This window comes from Neopelma chrysocephalum, unplaced genomic scaffold (assembly GCF_003984885.1).
Source record: "Neopelma chrysocephalum unplaced genomic scaffold, ASM398488v2 Primary Assembly neopelma1_26, whole genome shotgun sequence".
In the NCBI taxonomy this organism is placed as follows: Eukaryota; Metazoa; Chordata; class Aves; order Passeriformes; family Pipridae; genus Neopelma; species Neopelma chrysocephalum.
In genome coordinates this window covers 6,468,137-6,482,662 of record NW_020897695.1, presented here as the reverse complement: position 1 = coordinate 6,482,662, position 14,526 = coordinate 6,468,137, and positions in this window count along the sequence as shown.

Sequence of the window (14,526 nt, the reverse complement as noted above, 5' to 3'; positions counted from 1 at the left end):
AGTGATTTTCATGGCACATCCCATCATGACCTCTGGCTCTAGTCCTGATATCCCCACTAAGTTCCTTGTTTAGTCTGTCCTTCTTCCATCTCTCCTTATCATAAATTCTTGACCCAGTTTTTCTCCCTTTCCACAAGTTTACAGTTCCTTTTTCTACCAGGTTTTCTAAGTAGTTTCTTTATGCATTAGCTTCACATCCATTTGTACCCCGCATTTCTATCAGGCAGTTTTGTCCTCTACCTGTAACAAAAAGGATAAAAAGGGGAGGATAAAACCTCTGGAAAAACAATCTCTTGGTCCTGATTGGTAAAATCCCAAAGCTGCAACTGTGGTTAGGAAAAGCTGACAGGATTGTTGCATTCTGTGGAATTTCAGGTGCAAAGTGCGAGTCCCTCCTGAGCACTGATGCTTGGACTCTGGTCAAGCTTGGTAGGTTTTTCACTGAACATGAGAATGGACATATTCATTGCACAGAAATTGTCCCCTTACAAATTTCAGATCACTTTTCCAAGCTGTGAAGTGCTGCAGCTGTTCAGAGAAAAGGTTGTGAACAGACACAAACCCATAGTAATGGTAAAATAGCAAACTATTAAAGCACTGCTAAGTTATAGCAAGACAATATAGGGTATTATCACAGAAAGTGTCAGGCAAATATACTCATAGCTGATGCTATCAGCACCGCCTCTTACTGCAATTCACACATAGTAAATTCCGTACTTTTTCTGTCATAGTTAGATTTTATGTTTCTGAAACACATCATAGGGTGATATTTTTCTTGAATGCTTATGGCAAAAAAAATCTTGCAGTTGATCCTTGTGTTTTACATTATCAGTTTACCATTTTAAAATTAGTGCTGTGTAAACAACAGAGGAATTAATATTTTCTGGGAAGTTCTAACCCATTCATGTGCCAAGGTTTCCTCAGATTTCTAAATGCAGGAGCTTCAGCTACCTCTTTAAAATCATTGACACTTCTTTCTTTGTTGGCCTGAGTCTGCAAAGTATCAATTACCTTCTATGAAGCAGCCCCCAAATCTGTCAAAACCTTGCAAATCAGGTACTCAGCTCCTGGAGCACTGAGCTTCAATACATCAATTTTATCTGGTTGCTGTGTTGGGTCTCTTAAAAGTCCAGTCTTTTGTCATTATAACTTATGTCCTTGTATATTCAGTTTGCAGACACTGTTTCTGTTGATCTCTTAAAACTTTGTCATGACGCTGAATAAAACACGTAGAATTATGCACTGAATACCAGATGTGGATTAACTAAATGGTGCTTTTGTGTTCCTAGAAATCAAGATCCAATAATATACTTGTGTATAATCCTGAAATACATATTTAATCAGCCATTAAACAATTTAACAATGGGATCTATTTAATCAATCATTTTCCAGATCAGGGAAACATAGTTTTTATATGGTAAATTATTCTGTATGAGATAATCTGTATTTTTCAGATTTCCCAAGGTGCTTATTTTTAATGGCATAAGGTTTTCAGTTTTTTTTCTTTCATCTGGAGGATCACAAAATGCTAGATAAACTATAGCATTGAGCAGTAGAACATTTCTACAATGAACTGTGACAAACAGTGACAAACAGGAAATCTGTGTGCCATTTAAAGATAGATTTAAAAAACAGGAACAAAAAAACCCCACACTCCAACTCAGGATCACGTTGAAACTATTGGGATGGTTATCTCCCTGGATGTGAAACTCTGGCTCAGCTTGTGCTGTTATGATGTTATAGCTGAAGAATTAATTTTGATTACAAAAAGGACAGGGTAGCACTGGGCAATCCAGGTTCCCTACAAGCTCTGCTTGAGCCCCAGGCTCAAGTTCAGCTGCAAGCTCAGTTCTGAGTAGTTTTGCAGTGTGCACAATCACCCTGCAGAAAACAGCATTATTATTATTCTCTCTAATTATTAATTATTCTTGGTTTAATGGACCTTTACAAAATACAAATTGAAATACATTCATTGACACACAGGCTCTCAAAATCAAATGGATCTAACTGTGATGAAAGTAGTCTGTGTCTTTCTGAGGCTGTCTTCCATTTGTCATCTACTTTAAGAAAGGTTTTCAGGGAGGAAAGAGCGGTGGTGTGGACAAGATGCTGGAATGGCTCCTAACACAGCAGTACAGCATGTCTATCACATTTCTGGTTGCACCTGGCAGTTTTGCTGAGGTCAACCTTGTGTATATCTCTGTTTCTGAACTAAGAGCCTGAGTAGGTGAGCTCCCAGGGGACAATGCTGATGGTAACTTTGCTTCCTGATGAAGTTTTCTGAGCTTTCCATTCTTCTGGATCCCGTTGACAAAGCCTGTAAATACTGCATAACCCTCTGCTCCTTTCATCCAAAGGTTTTTGCCTCCAACTCTCTTCTCCATTGTAAAGTCTTCCATTCCTTCTCGCTTCCCAACTCTCATCCCGCAACCCTGCAACAGCCACAGGGCCCCCAGTGAGGAACCTCCTGCTCTGTGTAGCCTTTAACCTGTCCCTTCTTAACTTCCCTGCCAGAAATCCCACCTTAGCCTGATACTCCTCCTGCTCTGGCCACCCAGCTCTGCTAGTCCCCTACCTATTACACTCCCTTGCCCTCTTCCTGACTGTTGTGCCCATCTATGCATGGTATCTATCTATGCCATGCCCACCTATCCCATCCTTCTTGCCCACCAAGCAAGGCTTAGCTCTTCTTCTGATAGCATTTCACAAGTGCAGTTTCCAGATGTGTTTCCTGGGAGTCCTCTCTGAAGGCAGAATTAGAAGATGCATTCTGGAAAAAAAAAAGGTATATAAGTAATCCCACTGCAACATAAAAGAAGGCAGGAGGAATTGTGACAAAGAACAGTGGCGGTGGGGGGGGGGGAATCCAAACCACAAAGAATATGTATCTAGTGAGCATGGGGAGGGGAAAGATGGAGTTTCAGAACCCGAGAGAAGATAATGTTGGTGCCAAAGACAGAGAGCTCAGGGGATTTTGATGAGGAGAGAGACAAAGGTAAGAATTGGAGGGAGGGAAACAAATTTGCTGATGTACATCAGGAAAGTTGTTTTATTTTTGTAATTGTGGAAAACTGTGAGGGAAAGTTCGGACTCATGTTTTATTTGCTTTCATCTAAAATAGACTGAACAGCATTATCCTGTGCTGGAAAAGGGGAATGTGTTTGGCCACAGACAAAAGTTACAGTCTGTGGCATCCAGCAGATCCGGTGTTAGACACCATCACAGGAGTCTGCTGGATGTGATGGCACTGCCTTTCAAACACAAAAACATTTGCTTTTCAAAATTGTCTTTATGAGCCACTGATAAGCCCAGGCAAAGAGATTTGACAGGCACTTTGCAAAGTGTCACAGCCGCTTGTGCTTGGCAACAGCACACCCGTGTTGTGACACAGCTGCACAAAGCTTGCAGCAAGTCCCCGCGGCCTCGGTAGGGACAGATGATTACCGCCCCGTAATCCGCACCAACAGCTGACTCTCGATTCTTTGTTATGCATCGTGCAATCGCATGATTGCACTCGCTACATCTATTGTCTGTATCCTGGTTATTTCTGTAATCCTCAGTCGGGTGTGAATAGTTTTGAGGTGCTCTATACACTGTAACTTGCCTTTTTTGCTTATGGCTTCCATTGTCATGACACTAGAGGGTGACAAAGATTCAAATGAGAACCGCAACAAAACCATTTAGAACTGGAAAAGTGAAATTCAGAGGATTTTTTTAAAGCTGACAAGTCTTCCAGTGGAAAAGGCATGAAGATTCAGCGCTGCTAATGGCATTTTAATAGGAGCTGGTGCCACTTAATGGAAGCTTGTTTGATTCGGACCAACCCTGCACCAGACTCTTAAAAATTAAGAAGGTGGTAACAAGATTTTCTGGGACTTTTCCAGATCAGAGTTGAAAAAAATTCAGTGTTCTGGGTTTTTTTTCAGTCTAACGTGGTGGTACAAAACACAGTCCAAAAAAATGATCCAAATAAAGCAAATTTGAAGTAGTTATGGGAAATCTATGTCTGTGGAAGATGTGAATAAAGAGAAGAGAAAAACACATAGTCAAATTTAGGCACTAAAAGTACTAATATGAACAGCAGTTTTCAGTTAGAGAATTATATAGAAAAATAAAATTTTTCTGTATGCAAAACTGATTAAAATGTGAATACACTGGCTAGGAAGTGAAAAGGATCCAATTGTTGCATTTACAATACCAAGGAAACAAACCACCTTTTCTAAAACAGTCTCACGCTTTGCTACTGCATTTTTATGGGCATACGATTTATTTTTCATATGAAAACAGGGTTTGCATATCTATTAGTCACTTGTAAGCACATACATGGCACGACATTCAGAGTCAAATCAACCATGTTTTCACTTTCAGACACTGTAGGAGTCATTTTAAGCCTTGCATCACTTAAAGTGTGGTCTATTATATATGTCAAATACTTAAATTGTTTTAAAATAGCAAGAGTTCATTTCCTTAACTTTATTTGCCAATTCAAAGTAATTATTTGAGTGAAATTTGCATAATATTACCAGCTTCCAGGGCCTTATCATGAAATTTGGTAGAAACTGCAATGTACTGCCACTCAGAAGTGTGTAAATCTCAGCTTTCATGTCTACATAATATTTCCAGTCTGCAAGACAGTGCAAAAGGAGCAGAAAAAAAGGAACCTAAATTTCCAGCAACTGAGCTGTAATGAAAAGAGCCTCCCTTTGTTATTTTAAAATATTGTTTTAAATTTTATTGTTATTTTATTTTTTTTAGGCAGTCTTGTGATGTTTGGGCTCATGTTCATCACTCTCAGGGCTTGCTGTTGGCAATACAGCATGCAAATGGCACCAATCTGTGACAGTGGGACCGCTGACTTTAGTGAGGAATTTACCCCACCCTTCAAAATGAGCAAAAAATGTGTAAATCCCTTTGATGGAAACTTTGAGAAGAAATAAGAGATTTGGTTAAAGATTCTGTCTGCTTTAAGCACTTGGCCAAAACCAATGATATTTGGTGGTCAGAATAAGACACAGTCTGTAATATTTTCTGTTGCCGGAACTAAGCCAGTCCTTCACCTAGCAGACCCAAAACACTGGATCTCCCCTATTCCTCAGTGCAAGTACCCTCTCGGATGATGTGGCATTTTTAGGCAGATAGGTTGAGATGCCATTTGTGTGACATCTGTGCGCAAGACAAAGTAAAGTTTAAAGGCAAGGTGCATTTCCCCTGGTGAGAGGAGGAAAGCCCCACACAGACTGTAGTCTGCATGTTCCCCACTCTGGATAGCCCCTCTGGAAGAGGGGATGGTCACCTCTTTTGGGGGCCCATGTGCTTGTTGGGTGAAGCAAAGAGGGCTGAACCTTGGTGTAGGACATGGGATTGGGAGAGAGACCCTTTGCATGCTTTCATAGTTCACCTTTTCTCTCTAAAATAGTATTCCTGCCATAAAAAGTTTTGTAACGTTTTGAGACCTCTATGGTCCAACAGAAACACTGGTAAAAGCTGGAGAGGAAGAAGTTGCTGACATAGACATGTGTAGGCTGAGAAACAAGGTCTGAAGTCATCCTGTCTAACTGCAAGTGCTCAGCCACCATTGGTATGTTGGGGCTGTAGCTGTCTTTGGTCTCAGGATAAGCAGTGACTGGAAAGCTACTGGAGTCTTTGGGCTTCAACTAGCCCTTCTGACAAAGTCTGTCATTTGTCTTAGTGCCATGTTTTCCACTGAGACACCAGAAAGTATTCCCAAGAAAACATGTATGTAACAATTGCTTTATGCAATCTTTTCAGTGTACTAGCAGCCCTGACTGATCCTCGGTGCTAAAAAATGAGAGGGGAGCCACCCAGCAGTTAGTTGGTCAAAGAGGAAGAGAGGGAATTGTTTTCACGCAGTGCAAGGACTCAGGAAAAACAGGCAAGAGCAATTAGATAACCACATAGATGGTTCACACAGCCACTGGTGGTTTTGGTGCAGAAAAGAGGAATAATGCTAATGTGGTCAAGATGCTGTCCAGAGAGAAAAATCTGCATTGGTATGTCAAAGACTGTGTTCAATGGAATACAAATGGAAGTCAATGAAAAGGGAGGTTAACTCAAAGCACAGAGTAAGTGGAGAGCATCTGATTTTGCTATGAGATCTGGGCCTCTGACTTGTATACACAGGACACTCAAAAGAACTGTAGGAGAGACCAAAAAAACACTGATAAAATAATGCTGTTGAGTATAATCGAAAGGCATTTGTGTTTGTTTTGCTTGCAACTTTTTTGTTACATTAGCTGTTTATTTTACTAAGACACTTAGACTATGGGTAGGTGTGTAGGTGTGTGTAGTCATGAGGTATAGGTATCTGAGGTATCTGTTATGAGTTTAGTAGCCCCTCAGGCTAAGTGATGCCCATGAGGCTGCATGACCCCTGCTGATGGGAAGGAGGGCAGAGCCATCCTCACTCACAGATGGCAGAGGAACCCCCACAGGAGCTGGCTGTGGTCCACATCACCACTCTCACGCAGGAGCTACTGGGCCAACTCCGCTGCTATAGTCAATGTTTCAAAGCAGTAGACCACCAGATTTTTCAATGTGTGCTGTGGAAATCTGTTTTTACTCACACAAATGGTCCCTGGGAAAGGGCTTTGTTGTGTCTGACACAAGCCTCCAGTGGAAGGCATGAACACAACTTCTTGCCAGTTTGTTTTATTCAACAATCTGATTTTCTTTTGCCGCTTAAAGGAAAATGCCTACTTCCTCTCAGACGGTTTCTGTCTGTGGCTATTCTATTTTTCAGTAGGAAGATGGAAGGCTTTTTTTTCCCCCGCGTCTCCAGACATTTGCATTTTGCTTTCTTCTTCCTAATTCTTCAGTGCTTTCCTGCCAGAAAGTAACTGCCAGCATATATTTTTCTGTGCCGTGGTTTGTGACAGATTAAAATTAATTATCTGTATCTTGACATGTACAAATCTAGACTTTTCTCCACCTTCCTGTAAGTGACATTATGCTTTGGCATGGGTTGCAAATTGTTTATAGCATTAATAATGTCAGTACTTTAAAAGTTTACCCAATCATGTGCTTTGCATAGAAACTATGTGGACACAGCATATTCCTCCAGGAACATATAAAATATGGCTCTGAAGGTATTTAATAAAGATATCAAGAATATATGATAGAGAAAATCCATAAGGACCTTGTAAACTCTGAGTACATCTGCTTTTTAGAATCTTACAGTTGGAAAATTATACACTTACTGTTTTTGATTTCTACAACTATTTCAAGTTTTCATCTATTTTTCAAATTATCTGAATAAACATTGCGTTAACCTGCACATAATCTCATGGTGATAAATCTCTTAAATTCATCATTGTCATCCAGTCTGTGCCACTAGCTTGAAAACTTTGATACTGAGCTTGTAAATCAAAGATAATTCACCAAGAAATTGTTTCATAACTATCTAATAAATTGATAGTCAGAGTCATGATTCTTTGCTGACATTTACCATTTGTCATCACTGTAGCCTTTGTGAACTGAATCTGAGATTCATACATAGTCTTTATGTTACTTCAGAAGCATAAAGTTTATAATGAAATGGTAATGGGGACTTCGCTTGATTTCAGAGAGATCCATAGAGGAACAGAGAAGCTTAATGGGTTTGCAGCACCTCTTCTACCTCCTTGCTTAGGAACATAGTGCAAACAGATGAGGTTGAAGCATTACTGTGCTCTACTTATGCTTTGGCTGCCTGAGAGATCTGCTGGGAATTGCTGCAGTCAAAACACATTGGAAGTCTGTAACAGCTTTGGCTTTGGAGAGAGAGCCTTCAGCAGAGTCAGGGGGAGAAAAAAAGGAGGAACAAAGGAGCTGCACATCTATTTTCTCTTTTCCTTTCTGCATGAGCATTAAGTGAGGGTTGGTAAGAGTGGAGGGTATTCTCTCACAAAGTTGTCTGATGATGCTTTTCATGATTCTTAAGTTCATGATACCATTAGATCTAGGAGTAATGTCCCTAACACATTACAGATCCTTCCCTTAAGTAAAGCCAAAGAAGTAAATTTGAATAGGCTAGAAGAAGCCATTGTGGGGATCTCATGGATTGACAGAAACATTTGGGAAAGTTTTCAGAAAATGGATGACAAATTACTGTACAAAATTCCATGAGTCAAATCCTCATCTGGTTAATGTAACTTTTTTTCCTATGAAACTGAAACCTCTAGATTCATTAACACCAGATGAAGATCTGGTCCTTGTCTGAATTTTTCCAGGCAGACAGCTATTACTTTTGCCCTCAAATACTAGCCCTATTACTTCAATAAAACAAAGCAGCCAAAATTTCAAAATTTAGGGAGAGGGATATGGGGGGAATTTTTCAAGCCAATAGTGGAAAGTTGCTTCAGTCTAGTCTGGAGGAACAACTTGTACTTCTCCATAATGGTCACATTAACATGGTAAATTAATTCAATTATAAGTGTAATTGATGGCAATTGATATTGACTGCTGTCAATGCACAGGTTTTGTTCAATGTCTCATGTTTTCAAAAGAATATAAGGTCTTTGTTGTTACAAATCTACAGAGTAGTTGATATTAATAAGAAAATACAATTTCTGGTTTGCCCCTTGTCTGAAAGCAATGAAAAAATCCTGCTGATTTTCCAAAAATAATTCCATTGAATTTTGAGAAATCTGGTTAGGGTCTGAAAGGTCTCCTTTTCATGAAAAAAAAATGACATGGAAAAAAGTCAATTTTATTTTTTCCTGATGATACTCTGCTGAGACTCTCTGAGCAAAACTAAAAAGTTACTGTGGTAACTATGCAAGCTGCAAGACACCATTGCCCAGAAAAAGACCTTCTTAGCATTCAAGGGACATTTCTAATGCCTATATGCCAACATCTTGCTTTTTGTAATGCATACCTTGTAGTTTTTAAAACAAATCTGTTCTAATTGTTCTTAATGCAAATCTAAATCCATGTATTTCCTCTTGTTCATATAAGCTTGACACTGTTAGACAGGCTCTTTCCTTTGTCAGGGGGTCTGTGTGAGAAATATTGTCTATACTGAATCTTATCACTGAGTGACACTCACTGCACTTTCTGTGTTATGTGCTGACACATATTCATCAGTATGTACATTTGTTTAGATGAATATACACGTTTGTTAGTGGAAAACAAACTTCTTTAAAATAATGGGTTCCTTCAGAGAGTCCAAGGATCTGGACTGAATAGAAAAAAACAATAGCTCAGAGTCAGAATAGAAGCTTTGAGCCCTAGATCATTCAAATGCCCAGAAATACGTGAGAAACTCTAAATATCGCATGGGTCTTCATTGTACCATGTAGAGCCAAGTAAGGCCAGAATTTTATCTCTCAACTTCAGTGGTACCAAGTAAAAGAGATTACAGACAGAATCGTTGTATTTTATAGCTTTGGAATTACCCAAGGAATTCAATTCTCAGTAAAAATTTAACTGTTGAATGTCACCAGACACATCGAGTCATGTTTTATCTCAAGCATATCAACTTCGTTTTATATCAACTTAGTCAGATACCAGCTTCTCACAATTATTTTTCAATAATTAAATAAAAGGACTTCGTCTGGAATTCTGAGTCTGTTAGCAGAAGGCCTTAGAGCACAGCAGCTGCTTGGAGGGGTTTCCTGAAAGGCTTTGTTCAAAGAGAATCACAGCCAAACAAAACATAACTAAGACTGAATTAGTACTAGCTACAAAATAGGATGTTTAAGAAACCACACATACATATCAGGCACTTAAGAGCTGATCATGGACAAGATAAAAGACATGCAAAAGCAGCCAGCTTGTGTGAAATACTCCTACCCTTCCTGCCTGCCTGCTTTCCCAGGATAATATTACACGGGCTGCCCATGTTGTGGAGGAATATGAGTTGCAGTGATTAGTAATGGTGACCCCCACCCAGCTAGAACCACTGTTTTGGTCACCTCTCATCCAAGCATCCCTTTCCTCCTTTAAATAGCAGCAGAAGTGGAAACTCTGGGTGGCTTCAGGGACTCTCTGACACTTAATTTTTTGTCTTTTTTTTGGTGCATATGGAAAAGAATTAATCTACAAGAGTTATTTTATTTCTGTTGTTTGGTTTTTTGGGTTTTGTGGTTTGGTTTTTTTTTTTGATTGTTTGCTCTGATTTCTGTGCCCAAAAGTCTTTCTGAGTATGGTTTTAGTATTGTCCTCTCAAAATAAGTGCAGTTCTTAGGGCAATACAGATGAAATTTCATGTAAGACCCCAATCTATTTCTTTCTCCATCAGAGAAATCAATGTAGATATCAATGTAGAAATCAATGTCCACATTCAAATAAAATCCCAATAAACTGTCGTGAGGCTGCATAAAAAACTTTAATATTATTTCATAACTAATAAGATCAAAAAGCCTTTTGAATATATTTAATTGGTAATTTGTTGTTAGCAAATGGCAAGATAGCAAAGGCTCCTCAAGGCCAACGTGGGCCAGGCTGCTGCATGGCAAAGTCAGATATCTGAGCATGAAAGATAGGGGGTCTTCATATCCTTAAAGTATTAACAGCTCAGAAATAAAACTAAAAAAACAACCAAACAAACAGAAAACCAAGACTCAACTCTTTAAATCTACAAAATTTGATGAGGTATTTTGACTTCTGCAAGTGAACTATGTTATCACCTTTGTTTTCTGCTTCTATAGTTGTTGTCATCACTGTGCTCAACAAACATGTTTTTACTAAGAACCAGCCCTGTTTCTAGATCAGTAAATACTGGTTAAGGTACGTTGATAGAATAGTGATGAATGGGATGTAGTCATTCCCAAACAGACAGTTCCTTTGGCTTTGTTTCATGCAGTGAGCTCTTGCTATTGTCAGGGAGTTTTAATTAAAAAAAAAAAAAGAGGTGGAAAGTAAAAGTACGTGTCAGGTCTTTTTGGAGTGTTACATGTAAAATTTGGAATTGCTAGCAGGTTCCTTACAAATAATATCTGGATATGATTAATAGAGTTTCTCACTGTTGTCACAGATCTTTCCGCAACTCATGCAAAAGTGCCTCCAGCTGAAGTATATAATTAATGGCACCATAAAATCTTATTCTCTAATATCAGAAAATGATTTATTATAGCAGATATACACATTTATCCAGAAAACAAAAAAGTCTTATATTGGATGTGCTAGATGAAGTAATGTGGCAAAAAAATTATCCTTGATGCTCTTCAGGTGTCTGTCTGAGAACCTCAATGAAAGTTACATGAAATCACGTTTTGGTGCTTTTTTATATATTTGTCTGGGTACAATAAATACAAAGGTAAGAAAATTAAAAAGGTGCAAACTTCACAAAACTGCTGTCCATTTAGAGAAGGTTACATTTAATCTTTAAAAGAGTTCAACTGATAATCAAATATATTGATTAATTATTGTTATTTATTATTAGTTAGTTATTAGTTGTTGGTCAGTTACATTTCCGATTTCATCATCATGGAAAAATATTGTAATATGACCATTATATTCTATGTTTTTTCCCAAAATACTAAATAATTAATCATTGCCAACAGTTTCAGTGTGGAAACAGATGTATTTCTCCATGTCCCTATGGTATATTTGAATCACCATGAAGGAAAATCACATAAGACAAGCAGTTGTACATGGCAGTTCCACAAAGCAATAAAGCTTCATTTTTCCCTTTTTCATCCAAAAGTATCTGAAAAAAAATATTGATTTTTAAGTCTACCTCAATTTCCTCCAAAAAAGAAAGTTTAAGTGTCTGAATACCATGTGCAATAGACTGTGCTGTAGTTTAAAATAGTTCAGACACGGTTACAAAAATGTCATGTACTTACTGTCTGAAAACATGAAATAGCAGCCAGATATTTGTGATATTCCCTTTTCCAAAATTCACTGAAGTAAGTGGAAATGTTTCCACTGATTACACGGATTTTGGAACAGATTGTGTTCAAGTTGGTTAAGGTTCTGCCTAAGGAAAGATTACAGGAATACGATTCTATTTTGAGAATTTAAGAAAATGCCTATTTTAAGAGATTTCCATTTAACATTTTTTTGCTGGACAACTGAGTACTTAAACAAAACTAAAAAAAATTGTGGAGATAAAGAAAGAGTAATCTGCTTACCGGATGGCATACTTTTCTGCTCTATCTTCTTATTATTTTATTCTCCTAAATGATGTTTTTCTTCATAAATATTTAACATCTAAAAACATTCAAATGTCAAGGAAGAAAACAGATGGAATTATTTGACTAATATTTCAATATTGCTAATATTTTGCAAATGATTAATTTAATTAAAATTATGCAGTAAGGTTTAATTAAGTATAAGTAAATTCTGGCATTTGCATTGCAAGATTTAATTGACTTCTTTGACTAATAAATACTTCCCTTTTCTCACATACAGTAGATTAGAAAACTGCTGGAGGTAAACTTCTGAAATATGAAGTGTCTGAGCTTCATGGCATCAGTTATAGGCTAATTATATAGGCCTGTTTAATTTCAGTTGATTTCAACTAGTATTGTAATGTCCATGTTTTGTAATGATATCAATAAATAAATAAAGGCTAAAGCAAAAAATATAACATAATAAATTTATGGCTGGCCATTTCTAATGAAATAACCTTTTTCATGTCTTATGATTAATAAGATATTATATAAAGTGAAGTTTTTCATTAGAAAATGATAAATTTTTAATGTGTCATGTAAATAGCAAGGTTACTGTACAGAAATTCCACATATGGAGAGCAATCTGTCATGATGATCTTTTCACTAATGAGTGCATATGGTTTTTACTCATATTTTCTCTGAACACTTGTACCTAACCCACAGTATTCCAGAGCAATCAGATATTGTGGCAACAAGCCCAGATACAAAAAAGTAGTACTTTGCTTATGCAGGGAAATCAGAACTTTGCTATCATATATATTTTTTTAATTATTATTTTTCCCCTAGGAGGAAAAAGAGCAAACACTTCAGACTGTTTTGAAGAATGAAGATTGATTTGCCATTTAAAATGTAGTTGCCTGTGACAACAGAGAACTAGACTAGATAACTCACTCCTGTATTTTTACTTAGGAAAAATCTGATTTAGTGTATAGAAAACTCTCTAAGAGTCCACTGAAAAGGAATTAAGTAAAGCTAAATTACATTTTTATTCATTATCTATATGTAGGCAGGAACTAGTATGTTTGGCATATGTTAGGACTTGTATTTAATTTCTTCTCATGCATCTCAATAAACTATGGCTTTATAATTACTTATGCATGAGTTAGCAAGTCATGAACCCCCTAAAGAGGAAGTTATTTTCTTCTTTTTTACTTGGATGCTAATATAAACTGTACAGTGTGAATGGACCCCAAGTTTTGGCACCATTGCTTTGGTGCTGCTACGGTTTTGGTATTTCTTTAACACTTGGTAATGTCACAAGCACACAGGGTACCAAGGTCTGCCCCTGAAGAACCTCTCAGACTATGTGTACAGGTCTGTGGGAAGCTCAAGAAAAAGAAGGCCCTTAAAAATATCTAACATGACAAGGATATAAAACTGTAGAGATCATCTCTGTGATACAGAGCCTACATCCTGGTAAGGCTGGCTAGGAAAGAAGAAAATTTCTCTGAACATACCTGCACCTAGGGTTCCAATCAGCTAGACTGACGCTACTCTTCCTTGTAACACAGGGGAAGTTCGTGAAGCCCTGTTGCATTTCAGTCCTGTTCTTCAGGATTACCAGGGTACCTGCAGCTGAGTAAAACCCAGAAAGGAAAAGCTTTTCTTCCAGCTGTCAGGTTAATGGCTAGACCACCTGTCACTGATCCATCAGCTACCCATGCTTTGGTAGTAGAGATCTCTAAGGCACTTCCTACCAAAGGTCTGGGATGGAAGGGAAAAGAGGAAAGAGGAGGTTAGCAATCTTGCTGAAATGCTAACTGGAACTGAGAGATCTGGGACATGGATGGGAATTGCTGCCTCAATAGACATACTTCTGGATAGCACCTAGAAAATGTATCACTCAGCACACAAGCAAAAGGAAATACGGCACGTCTGCCATGCTCATACCCTTGCATCATACAGAAAGAGGTTCTTGAGGAAATGTACTGTCACCATCGCGGGAAAGAAATGATAATTTGCATTGTTGCAGTCTATTTCCTGTTGGTGTTATGTAATTACAATATTTTGATAATGTTAACAACTTTGCATGCAATGTTATTACTCTTTATTCTTTCTCGTGTATTTACATAGCAATATATAGCACCGTTGAAACAAAGTACTAACAAACAACAGTCGAATTTATGCACTTTTAAAAGCCATCACAGACTTTATCTGCTTGCCAAGAGTGAAAGCACACACGGAAGTTCTGTGGTGCACAGGACTCTGTCTGTTCTCTTTCCTCTGGATTTTTCAGCATAAATTTTCAGGCAATAGGTTGCAGCTCATGTGCTAACTGCCCTAAGTGGTTAGGAAGAAACTGATCTTTTGCTATGTCATTCATCTACACTCATCTTCTGGTGGTGTTTGAGGAATCAATTTGCCTTTCTCTTCTCTCTCCATTCTTTCTTCCTCTTTCTCTCTATGT